Source organism: Schistocerca piceifrons, chromosome 5 (assembly GCF_021461385.2).
Source record: "Schistocerca piceifrons isolate TAMUIC-IGC-003096 chromosome 5, iqSchPice1.1, whole genome shotgun sequence".
In the NCBI taxonomy this organism is placed as follows: domain Eukaryota; kingdom Metazoa; phylum Arthropoda; class Insecta; order Orthoptera; family Acrididae; genus Schistocerca; species Schistocerca piceifrons.
Window position 1 is genome coordinate 405857840 of NC_060142.1, and position 20458 is coordinate 405878297.

The window sequence follows — 20458 nt, forward strand, 5'->3', positions numbered from 1 at the left end:
CTTTCTAACAGCGGTGTACCGCAAGTCTCTAGAGGAACGGAAGGTTCCAAATGATTGGAAAAGAGCACAGGTAGTCCCAGTCTTCAAGAAGGGTCGTCGAGCAGATGCGCAAAACTATAGACCTATATCTCTGACGTCGATCTGTTGTAGAATTTTAGAACATGTGTTTTGCTCGCGTATCATGTCGTTTTTGGAAACCCAGAATCTACTATGTAGGAATCAACATGGATTCCGGAAACAGCGATCGTGTGAGACCCAACTCGCTTTATTTGTTCATGAGAACCAGAAAATATTAGATACAGGCTCCCAGGTAGATGCTATTTTCCTAGACTTCCGGAAGGCGTTCGATACAGTTCTGCACTGTCGCCTGATAGACAAAGTAAGAGCCTACGGAATATCAGACCAGCTGTGTGACTGGATTGAAGAGTTTTTAGCAAACAGAACACAGCATGTTGTTATCAATGGGGAGACGTCAACAGACGTTAAAATAACCTCTGGCGTGCCACAGGGGAGTGTTATGGGACCATTGCTTTTCACAATATATATAAATGACCTAGTAGATAGTGTCGGAAGTTCCATGCGGCTTTTCGCGGATGATGCTGTAGTATACAGAAAAGTTGCAGCATTAGAAAATTGTAGCGAAATGCAGGAAGATCTGCAGTGGATAGGCACTTGGTGCAGGGAGTGTTAACTGACCCTTAACATAGACAAATGTAACGTATTGCGAATACATAGAAAGAAGGATCCTTTATTGTATGATTATATGATAGTGGAACAAACACTGGTAACAGTTACTTCTGTAAAATATCTGGGAGTATGCGTGCGGAACAGTTTGAAGTGGAATGATCATATAAAATTAATTGTTGGTAAGGCGGGTGCCAGGTTGAGATTCATTGGGAGATTCCTTAGAAAATGTAGTCCATCAACGAAGGAGGTGGCTTACAAAACACTCGTTCGACCTATACTTGAGTATTGCTCATCAGTGTGGGATCCGTACCAGATCGGGTTGACTGAGGAGATAGAGAAGATCCAAAGAAGAGCGGCGCGTTTCGCCACAGGGTTATTTGGTAACCGTGATAGCGTTACGGAGATGTTTAGCAAACTCAAGTGGCAGACTCTGCAAGAGAGGCGCTCTGCATTGCGGTGTAGCTTGCTCGCCAGGTTTCGAGAGGGTGCGTTTCTGGATGAGGTATCGAATATATTGCTTCCCCCTACTTATACCTCCCGAGGAGATCACGAATGTAAAATTAGAGAGATTCGAGCGCGTACGGAGGCTTTCAGACAGTCGTTCTTCCCGCGAACCATACGCGACTGGAACAGAAAAGGGAGGTAATGACCGTGGCACATAAAGTGGCCTCTGCCACACACCGTTGGGTGGCTTGCGGAGTATAAATGTAGATGTAGACTTTGGAGTGGTCTCCAATTTGACCATGGGTGAGGGGTTGACCTCAGTGCAGGCAGTACCCAGGGTGGCCACAGCAGTGGACCAATCGGGGGAGACGTGGGATGGGTTTGACGTGCCTCACATCCCCGCGTCTGACCCCCCACAGTGATGCCCCTTGGCAGCAGCCTCAACCAGTGTGATGGAAGCAACACAGCCGGAGCTGTGAGAAAAGGGTCATCAACTCAGCTCGCATCTTTTTGATGTTGGGCACCATGGCTGCATATTCGTCAAAGGACATTTCGAAGTTTTCCAACTCGGCTGTTTTTCACAAGTGTTCACTTTATTATACCCTGCACGACTGGCCAATTTGAGCCCTACAAGCCACTTTCAAGCCCAGCAGGTGTCGATGTGTTGTACATTTACCCTGTTAATGAACGGCGATATATCCGATCTGAAAGCGAGCACATAACGTGCAAGCATTAGTGTTAAAACCAGAAAGCTTATTGCGAACAGTTGGTGTTAGACAGCAAAAGCGAACACATACAGGCTGTTCGAAAATTCCCGCTACAAACTTCTAGGACCTGAAGAGGGGAGTAAGTACATAATATTTGGAATAGGAAACCCAGGTCTGGAATCGTACCATTTCCGTTCTATGACGGTTTCAGTTCAGATGCGTACCACGTCCACGTCAGCTGAGGGATAGAGAAAGACCTCAAAGTTGCTTGTCCTCGTGGTCAATAGAGTAGACAATAACTATTGTGGACAATTTTTTGGGGTCGTACGCAATGTTTAATTTACGAGATTCCTGTAGAAAGAGAGAGGAAGATCTGCTAACAGGAGTTCTGGCCACTGCTCCAGAAATTAATAGACACCAGGTGGGATGGCGAATGTGTAACAAAACAAGCTTCATAGGTACAATGTCAGTAAAAATGTTGGTGATCACCAAGTCGAGCTGCTCTTATAATGCATCAGCACTGTTCTGTACGTACAGTATGCTGGGTTCCTTTTTGTTTTGGAATAATGTAAACAAGTATGTGTGTTAATACAAACAAATGTGCTTAAGTGATAAATGAATGATTCGTTATGTTATCTTCGAATTGTTACCTAATAATAGTACTGCGTCATGCCTAATTGAACTGCTGAAGCAGAAGTGGATGAATTAAACATCTGAGCTGAAACCGCCGTAGATCAGAAACGGTACATTTCCGGACATTGGTCCCTATTCAAAATTTTATGTACTCACTCCCCTCTACAAGTCCTAGAACTTTGACAGGAATTTTCGAGCGCTCTGTCTACTGTCCTATTTGTGACATTAATTATAAAGATGACTACTGCTGCACACAGGAAGCTTTCTGGTTTTAATTCTGACACTATTTAACTCCTTTTACTACTATTTACCTATAATTAAATGTCTCTCTTAACACAGGAAGAAATAAGTAAGTCAAATTTTATTTAAATAACAGTATTTACTATCTGGTGTAGCGTTCACCTGATAGGGTTCTTACTTGAGTTGCATGCCCGTTTGGTTCCCAGACAAAAAAATGAAATGATCGGGTGGCATTGTTGGGCGGGTGGCCCCGCCCGGGGAAGTGCGGCCGCCGGGAGCAAGTCTTATTTCAGGTTACGCCACGTTGGGCGACTTGCAGGTCAGTGATGATGAGAACAACACAACACGCACTCCACAAACGGAGAAAATCTCCAACTGGGCCGGGAATCGAACCCGGGCCCGCTGCATGGTAGGCAAGCACGTTAATCACTCAGCTAAGCAGGCCGACTGTTTATGAGAAAATGGAGACTCCTTCCGCATAATACACTCTAAGACAAAGAAAACGAGCACCATGAAGGAGTTATGCAAAATGGTCACAAATTGATATTCATACATGTAGCGACGGAAAATGCGAAACTGTAAACTTCGGCTGCCGATGGATGAATGTGTGATGCTGCAATGCAAATTCACCGCACAGCTGGCAAGGATAGTGAACAGGGGACATGTCGTTACCAGTGCATTAAGTCTTAGTGAATTTCATTCTGTGTACTCAGCTGGACAGTAACTATGCCTGGCAAACAGGCGTGTGACCCATATATGCAGATATCAGCATTTGAGAGAGGTCGTGTATCTGGGCTCAAATAAGCTTGTTGGCGTAATCGACAAACCGCTCGACATTTAGATACGAGCAATGACACTATTCGACGATGTTGACAGGAATGGGTGCACCATGGCTCAACACAGCTTCAGGAAGGAAGCAGTCGACCTAGAGCGACGACAGAACATGAAGATCGAGCAGTCCTCAGAGAGGCACTCGGAGCCCTGGATTCATCATTATCATCGACGCCATGTGCAATTGGTGCTTCATTGACCACAAGGACCACTAATAGGCGGCTCACAGAAAGGGGTCTGAACTCCCGGCGCCCCTTGCAACAACTACCATTGACTTCTGTACATCAACAAGCCCATTTACAGTTGTGAAAGGAACATTCGGCCAGAACCTCGTTAACTGGAGTAGAATTGTCTTCAGTGATGAGTTCTGCTTCGAACTGAGCTCCAAAGACCAGCGAAGACGTATCTGGAGACGCCCCAGACAGCAGTTGGATATCAACCTGACTGTCACCCGCCATACAAGCTGACAAACAAGAGCCATATTTGGAGCGCCATTTTATTTCATAGCAGGACCCCTCTGGTTGTCATCTGCGGCACCATTACAGCACAGCGGTCCGTCGACGGTATTCTGTCTCCTATTCTGTTACCCTTCATGACAAGCCATTCTGGGTTTACATTACAGCTAGATAATGTCCTCCCGCACACGGCGAGAATTTCTACTGCTTGTCTTTGTGCTTGCCAGACCCTCCCTCAGGCAGCAAGATCGCTGGATCTCTTCCCAATTAAGAACGTTGCAGCATTAGGAGCAGGAACCCTCCAATCAACTCGTGATTTTGACGATCTTGCACGCCAGTTGGGTAGAATTTGGTAGGATATGTCTCAGGGGTACATCCAAAAACTCAGTAAATCAATTCCAAGCTGAATAACTGCTTCCATAAGCGCCATGGGTAGGCCAACATGTTACTGACTTACTCAATCTGTGAAGCTCTTTCTCTTGGATAAATCACCCATTTTTTTCTGAAATTGTAATCATTTATTTGGCTGCACATGAAGATCACATCTACCAATCCCGTCCCATTCGGATGATTCCTTTGTGGTACATCGTATTTTTTGTCTTAGGGCGCATACACAGGCGACACCATAGCGCATAGGGTCCGTCGCTGGTCTTTCATGAAAGGCAGGAGTGTGGCAAGCTTTGGCTGGAATGTGCTGGAGCAGCTAGTTTTCTGATTTACGAGGGTATTGCCAACGGACGACTCGGCAGCGTCAGCAGCAGCGGATAACTGTGTGCTAAGTAAGCGCGCGCCTTTTTTCGTGATACGTTAGTATGGTCAAGATTTTTCAGTAATACTCACAATGGGAAGGGAAGGCTTAGTGTTTCCTCTTGTCTCACAGTCTAACAACGAGCCTAGAGCTCTGACTGGCTACTAATGTTTTTGCTTGCATTTTTTCTGAGATTCATCAGAATAGAGGGGGAGAATCGAGTGGAAAATTTCCTCTTCTCTGATAGGGCAATAAATAGCCTCGAGCCTTGGTTGGCTGACGCAGGTTTTTGGCGGACTCTTTTCAAAGGAACGCCAGAATTAGGGAGACGCAAAGTTTTTTGAGCAATCGGTTTCCGACTTTGGTGTGGTGAAGACTAGTAAATGTCCTCTTTTTTTCCTTTATTGGATTTGGGGTGGGGGGGGGGGGCTGGCAGCAGCGTATGCTGCTCTACAGCCTACAGAAAAGTTAAAAAAACATAATGAGAATAGAAACAAACAAGAAAAACAGGCCAGAAAACGGTGACATTGTAAAAAAAACTGTAAAATGGCGATAAGTTGAGGAATTTAAAATATAAAAACACTGTGGTGATGATGCGGATGAAGACACAGAAGAAGTAGACAGGCACAAATTATTAAAAAACACGGCGACAGTCTGATTTCTGTTCACACGAGATAAAAAACACAACTAGCGACAGTATGGTCGCTGTTCGCAACACTGACAGAGAACACACAACACTGAACACTCACTTATAACAGCACTATACAGGTGACACGGCAGCAGATGGGGGGGGGGGGGGGATGTTCTCGCTTCTGTATTTGAATTTAACTGACTGAATGGGATGTAGTTGATTAGGTATCGCGTGAATTTTAGAAATGTCATAATAACGTTAGATTTCGATTATGGCCCTTTTCACTATTCTTTTTATGTTATTTCAGTTCTTTCACGATTCAGAAGTGGATTCTCACACGGTGAATCTTTAATTATCATGTCTTCCTTATTGCCTTGCCAAGTGCATGTATTACGAGGGTGGTTTGAAAAGTTCGGAATCACCACTAGAGGTCAGCTCTAGCGCATGGGTTGTTCACGTGATATTCATTGGACTGTAAACACGTGCCACGTCAGTGCTCTTGGAAGAGAGCTGTGGCGGTGATGTGGCTCTGTTATTGTTCCCACGTTGTGATTTGCAAGATGGAAAAAATCGAGGTTAGAGCGGTGATTAAGTACTTCGTAAAGAAAGGTATGAAAGCAAAGGACATTCATGCCAATTTCCAGAATACATTGGGGGACTCTGTTCCTTCATATTCAACCGTTGCCAAGCGGACAAATGAATTTAAATTTGGTTGGGAGAGCTTAGATGATGATCCACGCAGTGGTTGGCCAAGACGTGTCACTACTCCAGAAATCATTGCAAAAGTGCACAAAATGGTCATGGAGAATCGCCAATTGAAAGTGCGTGAAATTGCCCATGTTTGCCAGATGTCCTCTGAAAGGGTGTATCACATTTCAAATGAAGAATTAGAAATGAAAAAATTATCTGAACAATGTTTGGCCCATTTTAGGAGCAGCAAACAAGGTTTTTTTGCACCCGTTTATGAAAACAGATGAAACTTGGGTGCACTACTATACCCCAGACACAAAATAACAGTCAAAGCAGTGGAAACATGCTGATTCTCTCCCAACAAAGAAAGCAAAAACAATTCCTTCAGCTGGAAAGGTCATGGCATCAGTGTTGTGGGATGCAAAGGGGATTCTGTTTGTAGATTATCTCCCCACTGGGTAAACAATTACTGGATAATACCATGCTAACCTCTTGGACAGATTGCAACAAAAGATACGTGAAAAAAGGTCAGGTAAAGGTCAGGTTTAGCAAGGAAGAAAGTCCTCTTCCATCAAGACAATGTGCACCCGCACACCTGAGCTGTCACCGTGGCAAAATAACACGAACTAATGTATGAATTGTTGCCACACACGTCTTATTCACCTGATATGGCTCCGTCAGACTTCCATCTCTTCCCAAAACTGAAAATATTTCTTGGTGGACGAAGATTCACTTCAACAGAGGTGACAACTATTTTGCAGACCTGGAGGAAACTCTATTTCGAGGTGGGATCAAGGTAATGTAACATCGTTGGACCAAGTGCATTAATCTACAAGGAAACTACATTGAAAAATAAAAAATGTTTCAGTGATGTAAGTACTTTTTTTCTATACCATTCCAAGAATTTTTCAAACCACCCTCACTGTGCTGGGTAGCCACGTGGGTTAAGGCGCCTTGTCACAGTCCGCGCAGCTCCCCCCATCAGAGGTTCAAATCCTTCCTGGGCCATGAGAGCATGTTGTCCTTAGCGTAAGTTTAAGTCATATTAAGTAGTGTGTAAGCTTAGTGACCGATGACCTCAGCAGTTTGGTCTCATAAGATCGTACAACAAATTTTTCAAACCACACTCGTAGTACCTGCGTATGTCTGAATAGCATCTCTCGTTGTACCATGTGTGAAGCAGATACTTATGCCATGTCATTTAAAGTTGATTCAGTTGTGATCTCTCGAGGTAACATCACTTTTTATACAACATTATCCAGTGCCTTGCGGGCCAGTCAGGTGTGTATTATATGTAACGGCGACAGTTTAATGCTTCATGTGAATTTTATTAGTTTTGAATGTAGATGTTTGCTGTCTTTAGATTCTTGTGAAATAAACGTGCAATAACTGAATTCTTTTGATATTATTTTCGTAGCTAGCTAACCTCTGTCACTTTTTGATTATGGCTTCACCAGGGCCATCAGCTATACATACAGTATTTACATTGTATGTACACTGATAGAAAAACATCACAGCATCAAGAAAGAGTTGTGCGACATAAAATAAATTTAGTAGGCGTGTTTCTACATCTGAAGAATGATGTCTATTCAGATTTTACTCCAGTCTCACAAGAGTGCCGCTACAGGAGAGAAGTCAGATTTGCTTTAAATACACGGTGTAATGGCTGTGAGCATTGTTACCTTTTTGATTGGGTGTGTTGAAGTGATGTTAGTCAAGAATGCTTACAGGGTGACAAGGATGCCATTATCAACACCTTATTGAGTTTGAACGAGATTATGTATTAGGGATATGAGACGATGGATATGTTTCTTCTGCAATAATGCAGAAAGCCTTGGAAGCAATGTAGCCACTGCACATGATTGTTGGCAGCAGTGGTCACAGAGTAAACGGTTGCAAGAAGACCAGGCTCTGGATGGCCACATGGCACCACTGGGAGGAAGACCATAGTGCTCAGCTATGGCTCCAGTGCATCGTACTGCATCTGCAACAACAATCTGAGCAGCAGTCAGCACCACAGTGACACAACGAACTGTTACAAATCAGTTACTTCAAGGACAGCTCCAAGCCAGTCACCCTGCAGTGTGCATCCCACTGACCCCAAACCACTGCCATTTGCGACCTAAGTGGGGTCAAGCGAGAGGTTATTAGAAGACAGGGCAGAGGTCTGTTGTATTTTCTGGTGAAAACTCGTTCTGCCTTAGTGCCCTTGAAGGCTGTGTGTTGGCTAGAAGTAGACCAGTCGAAGGATTGCAACCAACCTGACTGTGTGCTAGAAACACTGGACCTATACCTGGAGTTATAGAGTGGGATGCGATTTCATATGAGAGCAGGAACACTCTCGTGGTTATCCTATGCATCCTGACTGCAGATCTGTATGTCAGTCTGGTGAGTCGACGAGTTGTGCTGCCACTCACGAACAGCAGTCCATGGGGCGTTTTCCAACAGGATAACGCTCGCCCATATACCGCTGTTGTAACCCAACATACTCTACAGAGTGTCGACCTCTTGCCCTGGCCTGCTCGATCACCAGATCTGTCTCCAATTGAGCACATATGGCACATCATCTGACGACAATTTCAACATCATACGCATACAGCATTGACTGTGCATGTATTAACTGACCACATGTAACAGGCATGCAACTCCATCTCTCAAACAGAGATACAACAACTGTGCAACACAGTGTATCCAGACATGCATGCATTCAACATTCTGGCATTTACACCAGTTATTGATGAACCAGCAGCCCGCAGTTCCAATGGCTTACCTCGCACTTACTTCAACCTGTGATCTTGCAATGTTAATCACTTAAATATGTTACCTAGATAACTGTACTCCCAAAATTTCATTTTTCTACATTAATAATTTTTTGGTGTTGTGATTTTTTCCGATCAGTGTGTAAGGCACTTTCTTTTCAACGAGTACGTCGGATAAATATCGCGTACATCGGATAAATATCAATTACCGACACGTAGCATTCACAGAAATCACTGGTATCGGTAAGTCACAGGGAGTACTGGCATGCACCGCCAAGTAGCCGGAAACTGCTTGTCACTTTACTGCCCCGAGACGCTAGTGACGTGAACCAGTTTGCAGTTCCAAACATGTACGCTTGGTGCGCTGCTGCAGAATTGTACACGGAGGTATAATGCAAGCTTAAGTTATCAGGATTACCGTCAGACTCCATAGTACTTCGAGGCATCATTCCTGAGATTTCATCTGCAACGTTATCAATCTCTCTTCAAAGACATCAGTATTACAGAAGTTGACAAAACATTCGGCTGCGCCCGTTTGCTTATTGTGAGTAAATGAGATTAAAGTTGGCTGTTGCCTAGATAAATGTCTCCTTATCGTCCAATGATATTAGTGTTGTCCATCGTGATAAACTTTCCTGTGACACTTCTATCATAACTTATTAGTATTAATCTGGCAGCTGGTATCAACATGACAAAAATTACTGTGAGACATTTTCTAAGTCTCATCTTCAAGTGCCAGCAGTGACCGATAATATCTTTGAACAACTAAGATATTTAGTGTGTGTATCTATAGCTTCGACTATAGATTTATGATCGAAGATCTATAGTCAAGTGTAAAGATGCTCGAATGTTGTGAAGATATCACAGACAGTTGCGTTACGTTCATTCTGATAAATTACACTGGAGGAGTGGTTGCGTTATTTAAAGCTGTAGTCCATCAAAATGCTGGTGTGGTCTAGCTTCCACCTACCTGAGAACTGACGTATAACCATTTCGGGGATAGGAGACATCTACTAAGACTACAATTTTATGTATACTAAGAACAGTGGTGCAACTATGGGTCGTGAATTATGTTAAATAGTTCCCACAGAAGTCTGACACGTGAAGAGAACAGATTAATTGTATATAAATGAAATACAAGAAAACGAATTATATTACTGAACTGTTCGTAGGAGTTTAACAGCATGTGTAAAATTACAAAGTGCAAATGACAGAATTATTTTAAAAAAGTAGCCACATTTAAGTCCCGTCGGATGCGTTATTAAATTTTGGTAATAACTTGGAAGTAATGAGAGGCGTGATCTTTCGAAAAATAAATAAATACATCGGTGTTAATACCTGCATCTGGATGGAATGAAGGGCAGAGAAATCTTGGTTTTGCTTGTTAAATCGTGATTTGAAACTGACTTCAGAAAATTTAATATCTTTTTTCTTCTGTTCCTCGTGACTCAGAATTATATGGATTTCAATTAGTTTATCAACCGGCCATTGACAAATTACACTTGATTAAAGTTCCGTCATTGCGTGCATGACATAGTGTGAGGTAAATTTTAATTTCCTTAGGCTAGCAATAGGCCCACTTAGTAACCTGATTACCACACTCTGTAGCAGCCAAAATTCATAATCAATGTCATTTCATTCACTTTTGGCAAATACCGCCCGACAGTTCACGCTGTTGTTGTGTGTGAAATCTTATGGGACAACTGCTAAGGTCATCAGTCCCTAGATGGAGTGACTGAGGATGTAAACATTTGATGCTTCAAGGAAAGACAGAACTGACGCTGTGCTGCAGTTCATTATTAATTCACTACTGTATTACAAAAATACCCTTCTACCAAAATGCAGCTGCTATCTCGAACAAGGCAGAATGAAAATAAACGTTTTTGTACAATATATGCTACTGGAAGGTGGTGTTACTTTGGACAGCTTTTAACACAGGCCTATTTGTTACTTCGCAAAATGAACATCAGGGATGCACCGAGACATATTTTCTGGATGTGATAGGTATAGCGCAAATCTTAGTCTACAATAACCACAGGAAAAAAAAGAAGAAAAACATGTTGAAATTGTCTTAATGTTATCATGCAGATGGGGCACCATTCTGAAAGTAGTAATTTTATCTTGAAGTAGTAGGGAAAGATGTCTGTCATAGTTTTAAATACCATTAACAAGTGTTTGTTTAAAATGTGGGTGTACACTAGGGTGCGTCATTTTACGAGCCGTACAGGAAATTTTATTCCTTGCCAAAGACTTCTGGTTTTGCTTTGGCAGTGGTAAAATGGAAACTTTAGGCCATCATTAATTAAATGTTTGACCTCAAAGAGCCCTCATTTACCCACCAATCTTGTTGTCTTGAGTATATAAAACGCCAAACTTTGTGCTTGAAGTATAAAATTTATTCTTGTTAGTGCACCGGCTGTTTCCAAAAACTTTTGATCATTTTGTATAATGCTCACTATGTATCCCCCATCTTTAGTTTCACTCTCCTTCCAGGGAAATCGCCAACCTTCAAAGTTAATCATTATAAAATATCATGTTTTGAAGTAATGAGTCTGTTTTAATTTGATGATGCTATTATTTGGGTGCCGACAATGGGGTACTCCCTGCATCTAACATAAATTAATCAATCAACCATTGCATCCTGCCTCTGGGTCAACAATGACAAATGGACACTATACTGTTGGTTGGTTCTTTGTCTGTCACCTTCGTGTGGATATATATATATATATATATATATATATATATATATATATATATATATATAGACTATGAGACCTTGGTAGAAGATTGCACTTTCCTCCATGTGTGCATTAGTTCTAGATTGTTCATAGGCTTTAGCTGACATCATAGAAATTCGAGCAACTGTACTTTTTCCTGGCAGGACATTTAGCTTGTTTCCTCTATTCATAGCCTGACTTATTTTGTTGTCACTTCACCAGACCTTTTTTTCTCCCAAAGAATACTTCATGCACTGCACTGTTATTGGTGTCAAACTTTTTTTGAGAACTGCTTGCTTGAGTTAGTGCAGAAACTTGTTTGTATCCAATAGTAGTTTCTCTTTTATATGCTTGTGGGGGAGGAAGGGATAGTCGTAATTTAAAATCTTATTAGCTCAGGACAGTTCCAGTCTTTTTAGAATTCCCTTCTTTTTCAATACTTCCACTGTTTCTGTCCATGAGCACTTGCGTATTGTGCAAGATTTAAAAGACAAGTGACTTTCAGAAAAGGAAACATACAAATATTCATTCACAAAAGTGAGAACACCTCACACACACGTCCACCATGTCTGGTAGCTCGAACTGGAATGCTGGTCTAAGTTGCTGGAAATGGCGGTCGTGTTTTTTATGTATGCCTGCTTGTGTGGGTGAATGTGTATGTGTTTCCTTTTCTGATGAAGGCTGTGGCTAAAATTTGATGTGTAACTGTCATTTAGTTGTCCCTGTCTGCAACAAAAAGTGCCATCTTCAGCACAAGTAGCAATCTTTTCTTTATGCTGTTGACATTCCAACCTGGAGTTTCTGTTGTTTAATGATAACTGAGTTACATCTACAGCCGTTTTGTAATCCCATTTCATGGTATTAAAAGGTGTGTGTCAGCATAGCAGTAAAAATGTTCTGATTGCCCGTAGTTTTCACTTGAAATAAACAAAAGTTGACAGCCAAATGGTATACACCTGATGAGCATACCTCTCATATGTTGGGTGTAGGTCACACATAAATTTCTTTCACACCCCAGCTTTATTTGTTCGTGCCCCCTGCAGCTCCCCTCTCACTTACAGCTCCCTAAATCAATCAGGAAAAACTATGTGGAATGTATGCCCACTGTGTTTGCTATAAGCTCATCACCAAAAGCAATCCACTACATGGGGGGGAAAAAAAATAGGTTTGCAGATGGAGAAAGGCCAGTTTATCGTAAAAGCCACGACTCTTACTCATCAACTTGTTTGGGGTGGTCCATGTTTCTTTTGTGATCAGTAGCAGGACTTCAAGTCTTCAAATTTTTCTTTAGAAATCAGGTTTTTTTCCATGGGCACAGTGGAATTAATTGTTCAGTGAATTGGAATGGGTGGGAAGAAGGTCTTTTTTTTCTTCCCCTTTTCTGAGTGCTTGTTTTAACAGCAGTCTCCTGGTCAGAGTCTCTTTTCATAAAAATGCTTAGAGGTTTGTCTTTTCTCACTCCAATTTCTGTAGTTTTCTGTTTTCTTCATGTACAACCATTGTTGTAGCTTCAGTGCATACACTGCCTCCAAAATCACTGCCATTGGGCAAAAAGCTGTGCCCTAGAAGAATAAAGCACAAAGTAATCTTTTTAATGTGGGGTGATTTTCCAACTCTGTTTTAAGTAACAGCACTATTTTTATGTTATGATTTTGGCTTCCACATGAGTCTGACTAAAGAATAAGTTCCTTTGCAGTAACATATTTTTATAGATGTTTTTTGAGGCTGCTGCTAACCTCCTGAGCTCCACAGCCAACTTCACCCTCAACCCAGACATAGCAGTGGCCTTTGCCATCCTTGTCACTGTGAATACATAAATTATACACATACTACTGCCTATTATGATATACAATGTTGTTAGGAATCTTAGGCTGAGGGTATGTTTTTGTAAATCAAAACACAAGGTTTCACCATCAGGATTATTCTTGGCTACTAGCATGTCTTCCCTCCTCATATCTTGTGCCTTTTCTGCTTTTTACAAAATGACAACTCTTCTCTCTCTTTAACATTTGCAGCTTCACATTATCATCCCAATGTTCTATTTCTACTTCTAATCTGTCACACATGTTACATGTGTCTTTGTCAAGCATTTTCCTATGTAGGTTGAATTTGAGCAAAACAGTTTTTTATATGACAAGCTTACAGGTTTAGTTACTTCTTCACAGTACAATTGATGTTTTTTTTTTTTTCTACAGCTGTATCTCCTGTAAGAAATTATGTCTCAGTATTTGTCCTTCTATAGTGTGATTTATATTTTAGGACTATTTAAATATGTTCAGTTACTTCTTGTACACAAGTATCATAAGATAAATTTTTTCCACCACCTTCTGTATGACAATCATGAACCTCTTCAGCGCATTTAATATCCTCAAAATCTGTAAAAAGAAATTTTACATACACCCATACCATACAGTTTGTATGACATACTAAACTTCCTTGCTTTCTCTCTCTCTCTCTCTCTCTCTCTCTCTCTCTCTCTCTCTCTTTGAACTCAGAAATGATTGAGCAAATCAATGCATGCTGAGCATCATGAGATTCAGCACTATAAAATTGGTTATATTCTTTTGTAGCATTGTTCTCTCCTACTTTTTCCAAACGTTTGCAGGGACGCAAGTAGAAGACATTTCTTTGAGTAAAATAGCCCTAGTTTTGGATGCAACATTTTTTTCCTGGTCTCTCTGTCTTGGTTTTCATACTTACATTTCTGTCCCCTATTTGATCTACAGGGTGTTTCAAAAATGACCGGTATACTTGAAACGGCAATAAAACTAAACGAGCAGCGATAGAAATACACCGTTTGTTGCAATATGCTTGGGACAACAGTACATTTTCAGGCAGACAAACTTTCGAAATTACAGTAGTTACAATTTTCAACAACAGATGGCGCTGCGGTCTGGGAAACTCTATAGTACGATATTTTCCACATATCCACCATGCGTAGCAATAATATGGCGTAGTCTCTGAATGAAATTTACCTTTGACAATGTGTCTGGCGGAATGGCTTCACATGCAGATGAGATGTACTGCTTCAGCTGTTCAATTGTTTCTGGATTCTGGCGGTACACCTGGTCTTTCAAGTGTCCCCACAGAAAGAAGTCACAGGGGTTCATGTCTGGCGAATAGGGAGGCCAATCCACGCCGCCTCCTGTATGTTTTGGATAGCCCAAAGCAATCACAAGATCATCGAAATATTCATTCAGGAAATTAAAGACGTCGGCCGTGCGATGTGGCCGGGAACCATCTTGCATAAACCACGAGGTGTTCGCAGTGTCTTCTAAGGCAGTTTGTACCACCACAAATTCACGAAGAATGTCCAGATAGCGTGATGCAGTAATCGTTTCGGATCTCAAAAATAGGCCAATGATTCCTTTGAAAGAAATGGCGGCCCAGACCAGTACTTTTTGAGGATGCAGGGACGATGGGACTGCAACATGGGGCTTTTCGGTTCCCCATATGCGCCAGTTCTGTTTATTGACGAAGCCGTCCAGGTAAAAATAAGCTTCGTCAGTAAACCAAATGCTGCCCACATGCATATCGCCGTCATCAATCCTGTGCACTATATCGTTAGCGAATGTCTCTCGTGCAGCAATGGTAGCAGCGCTGAGGGGTTGCCGCGTTTGAATTTTGTATGGATAGAGGTGTAAACTCTGGCGCATGAGACGATACGTGGACGTTGGCGTCATTTGGACCGCAGCTGCAACACGGCGAACGGAAACCCGAGGCCGCTGTTGGATCACCTGCTGCACTAGCTGCGCGTTGCCCTCTGTGGTTGCCGTACGCGGTCGCCCTACCTTTCCAGCACGTTCATCCGTCACATTTCCAGTCCATTGAAATTTTCCAAACAGATCCTTTATTGTATCGCTTTTCGGTCCTTTGGTTACATTAAACCTCCGTTGAAAACTTCGTCTTGTTGCAACAACACTGTGTTCTAGGCGGTGGAATTCCAACACCAGAAAAATCCTCTGTTCTAAGGAATAAACCATGTTGTCTACAGCACACTTGCACGTTGTGAACAGCACACGCTTACAGCAGAAAGACGACGTACAGAATGGCGCACCCACAGACTGCGTTGTCTTCTATATCTTTCACATCACTTGCAGTGCCATCTGTTGTTGAAAATTGTAACTACAGTAATTTCGAAAGTTTGTCCGCCTGAAAATGTACTGTTGTCCCAAGCATATTGCAACAAACGGTGTATTTCTATCGCTGCTCGTTTAGTTTTTATTGCCGTTTCAAATATACCGGTCATTTTTGAAACACCCTGTACCTTTTAATAATTGATTTCTATCTGGCCCAGGAATGTTATTTTGTGCTTCAATAGTACACACATTCTACTTTGGGATTTCTTCAAGTATATTTTCATCTTTGTCAATGTGGTTACTCCCGGATCTGCAGTTCTCATCTTCATTACATTTTATAGCCTGATCATGTTTCCTTACCCAAAAGTACACTTGAAGTTAAATCATTGTTACAATTATTTTCATTCAGAGAAGAATCTTTGTTTGGAATGTCTGCACTTGAAGATGTATATTCTCCCCAAAAAATGGAAGAAGAAGTGGAATGCGTAAGGTTTCTGACATTTTGTTAAGGTCATTTTGGAATGGTTTTGAGGTTACTCTCCAAAAGAAACATATTTGTATACCTTTAAACTCCAGATCCATTTGACATCATTGTTGCACTTTCAGTAATACATTGTGCTCTTGGCTTGGAAGCATCCATTATTGCACCTGGCAATTGCAACATTCATGATGTCACAACGCACAACCTAATACAAGGCCTACAAACACTACACAGCTCACAGACCATGGCACTTTGTCTGCTGTCACAGCACTACAGTTTTCACTGTAGCTTGTGGATTTGTGGTGCAAAATTGACAGTCAAATGCAGACGAAGTGGCTCTTAGCCTTTGCCAATAAGTCGTGGCAATCATTGCTACGACAACAATGGTGATTTTTTTTCCCAAATAGGTTATGTTGTTTTCCAAGGATGCATAATGTGGTTCTCATATAGGCCTTGACAATTTGGTTATATAATGACAATAACAATATGTTCTACAATTTTGTACATTGTTAGCACAGTTTGCAGCATAGTACATCTGTAATATTTTAGTGTGTATACATTTCTTCTTGACAGTACATGACTAGTTTCCTTATGTTTAAATTTACATACAAGTATATTGTTTATCAAGATCGAATGATGGTTACTTGTATTTTCAGGCTTTTGCCTGTGTCATAGTTTTTTTTTTTTATCTTCCTTGCAATAATGAATAAGTTCATGTAAGGAATAAAACTGATTTTTCTCCAATAAATCTTTGACTGTGCTTAAAGGCATTAATGTTCTTTATTTGGCTGATATTGCCTGGAAGGCAGTCAAAATAGATACAGTCCCATGTACGTTACACTTTCTTTCATAATGACTTTACCAGTGCTGAATTGTTCTCTATTTCCAGCAGTTTCCTGTGTTGTACTGATGGACCTGTTCATTTTTCTTAAAATAACTTCTGTTTTCTGTTCTTGTTTATGTGTATCAGAGAGAGAGAGTGAGAGTGTGTGTGTTATGTGTGTGTGAAACACTCTTACTCCTCCATCTCTCTCTCTCTCTCTCTCTCTCTCTCTCTCTCTCTCTCTCTCTCTCTCTCTTTCTCTCTTACCTTGATAATAAATTAATCTGGATAGAGCACATTAAAAGCATGAGCAATACATTAATTTTAGAATTTAGGCTGCTATGCACTACAGAAGTTAGCAAGTTTGTTGTGTGTGTGTGTGTGTGTGTGTGTGTGTGTGTGTGTGTGTGTGTGTGTGTGTGAAGACGTGCAACTGTTGAGACACATCACATTTTGTGAGGAAACATAGTTGATAGTTGATTTGTGAATTTCACAGTTAGTAGCGATGCCCATTTGTTGGTTTGGTACACACTGATGTGGATAATAACTGATTGTTCATGATGTTGATGCAGGCAGTGCAAATGTTCGAGCAAAACACTTTGTGGTAGGCACAGTAGTTTTGTGAAATGTTTTGTTATTAGACACAGTTGTCACATATTGATTTACTGCACTGAGATCTGAATTCACAGAGGAATCTGTTCAAAGTCTAGCAATAGCTTGTCTTATGTCTGCCACTGTTGTGACATGATGGTTGTCAATATGGCAGTCAGTGTGTCATTTAACAATGGCACACTCAAATTTTATCACTGTGTGGTTTTGAGCATAGTAATTACACTGTCAGTGCACTTCACTCAAGGTCCATCCAGATGTGGTTTTGTATGGAGCTGGAATCATTGGGAATCCAATAAAAGATGGCTGCATTGTTAATGTGTAGTAGGCTGCTCATAATAAAAATTCACATTTTGCGTGTTGTGGTTGTGCACAGGGTCACAACTTCAAAGGCATTCACTGTGAGGTGGTAAGAATGTACCAGTAACAAGGTGGAAGCAATGATACTGATATCAGATTTACAGAACAAGCATATGTTTCCATATGAGTACAATAGTTTCTCATATGTGAATATGTGGAACATGAAAAAGGTATTTTTCTAGAAAGAGATGTCCAATACTTATTTCCTTCCAGTAGTACCATGATTCATAATACACTGTTTGTGCATCAGATCTCAAATGTGAAGGTGCCAAGCAAACCTTCTAACTACCTTCAAGTCCCAATAATTTAAAATGTTCATTATTTCATCATCCCATTATGTTAAAATGTAACTTTAACATGGGTAATCTATTAGAAACTTTGTGCACCACTCTGTTTTCTGTAGGCCAAAGCCTAACTGATTACAGTGTTCTCCACATATTTCACAATGACATTTGCATAGAGAACCCAACATGGAAGCCAATTTGGAAGACAGTTGTCAAGCTGTGTTCAGAAATGTGGATGCTTTCTCAGTTATGGTTTACCTTCTAAAAATGGAGAAATGACTGGAGGGAGGTAGATGAATCTGTATTTAGACTTGTTTGTTTATGCCTTTTATTCATGAGGGAAGTTAAAAACTTCTTCATATAACTTAATCAGTGTCTTGTCTGCCCTAAAGAACAGAAAGAACACTTATGTTCCAGAGAATTGATGGCTATCTACTCAGTATATTTTTGTAGTTAGACTATGGTGTCACTTACAAGTTCAGCATGATTTCATGCCTACATACTAAGTACATCTTTTTTATACATCATTGAAATCATTTAAGCTTGAAATTGTTACTGATGAAATTATGTCAAAATATGGTTAAGTCCAGAAAGTGTCCAGATAAATCATCATGTTTAGAATTAGAGCTAGAAAATATTCAAAAGAGAGATTTTTATTCATACACCATTAGGTTAACAGTAAACATTAAAAACCTGAAATACAAATTTGTCAGTTTCAGCTCAACTATGGCTGACTGACGTTTGCTTAGACATGCTCATAACCAGAACTGGAAAACACTCATCTGGAGGTGTAAGAATTTTATGGCAGATGTGTCGTCTACCAACACCCTTGCTAAATGGTAGAAATGAGTTATTGTATTTTAATGTACTGATCCTTTGCAGAAAATAGAATTCTTTATGGGAATTAGTCAACATTGTCACCAGTAACAGTAAGACAGCGAGGATCAGACACAAGACTTGAACATTCACAAAATAAGGAATAAAAGGAATAAACAGAGTAAGCATAAAACACATAAAAAGCTAGTGTGTCATGAGAGGAAGCTTTCGAAGAGCAGTTCTGAGCAATATGGTCCCTCAGATGATGTTATAATTATGGCTGGATTGTGTGGGTGTATGCAGGGCATTGGCATTATTGAATTCATCCAGAAGATGCACTGTCTCTCCATAGACCAGCTCCATGTCTTTAACACTGATGAGCCAAAACATTATGACAACGTGCTTAATAGCTTGTTGGGCCATCTTTGTAATGCAATAGATCAGCGACTCTGCATACCATCGATTCTACAGTTGATGTTGACTTGTGGAGCTATGGCACCAGGTTTTTAAACACAAGCCATGTAATTCCTGTAAATAACAGGCCGCTGATTCATGTATGCAGTGATGGCACTCAATAGTGACTCAGATGGGAACCATCGGATTCACATCAGGTGAATCTGGTGGCCGAGACATTAATGTGATTTCACTATCATGCTCCTCAAATTACTGTTAACACGAGTCTGACATCAAGACAGGGACAATTATACTACTGAAACATAAAATCATCATCAGGGAAGACATCAAACATACAGAGATGCAGATGGACCACAGCTGACATGTCTTCAATTACTACCGTAGCTCCCATGCAAGCACAAGAGAATGTCTAACATCACACAATACTGCTCCCACCAGTCTGTGTCCATGGTGCTGTGCGTGTTTCAAACAGCTATTGTCCCATGCAAGCACAAGAGAATGTCTATCATCACACAATACTGCTCCCACCAGCCTGTGTCCATGGTGCTGTGCCTGTTTCAAACAGCTATTTGCGTGGATGACCATCAACCTAGTGTAGCAAAAATGTAATTTATCCAACAAGCTGACATATACTCAGTGATACACAGTCCAATCTCGATGATCCCGAGCCAACTACAATCATAACTGATGATGTTGCTGGGCCAACAAGTGAACATGTAAGGGTCATCTGCTGCGGAGCCCCTTGTTCAACAATGTGCGCTGAATGGTGTGCTCTGAAACACATACGCATCCATCAGCATTGTGCTCTTTCACCAGGAATGCCACAGATTGCCATTTATCCTACTTTACAGAGCAGGCAAGCTTCCAGACCCCACATTCTGTGAAGAGTCGTAAATGTACAGCCACGTGGCACCTAGTGGTATCTCCACTGCCCTTCTAACCCTTTTGATAGATGCCCATGAGAGTAGCACGTGAACATTCAACCAGCTTTGCCACTTTTGAGGAACTCATTCACAATCTGTGCATAATACTAATCTTCGCTGTGGCAAA

At 41.2% G+C, this 20458-nt stretch overlaps 1 protein-coding gene across 1 annotated transcript in view; it reads left to right on the plus strand.

Moving 5' to 3' along the window:
• The first annotated feature begins 9163 nt into the window (after nt 1–9163).
• LOC124797837 overlaps nt 9164–20458 on the plus strand; it is a 70790-nt gene continuing 59495 nt past the window's right edge. Inside the window, exon 1 of the mRNA XM_047260883.1 lies at nt 9164–9369. The gene's annotated coding sequence lies outside the window, so the exon portion shown is untranslated. The remainder of the gene's footprint in view (nt 9370–20458) is intronic.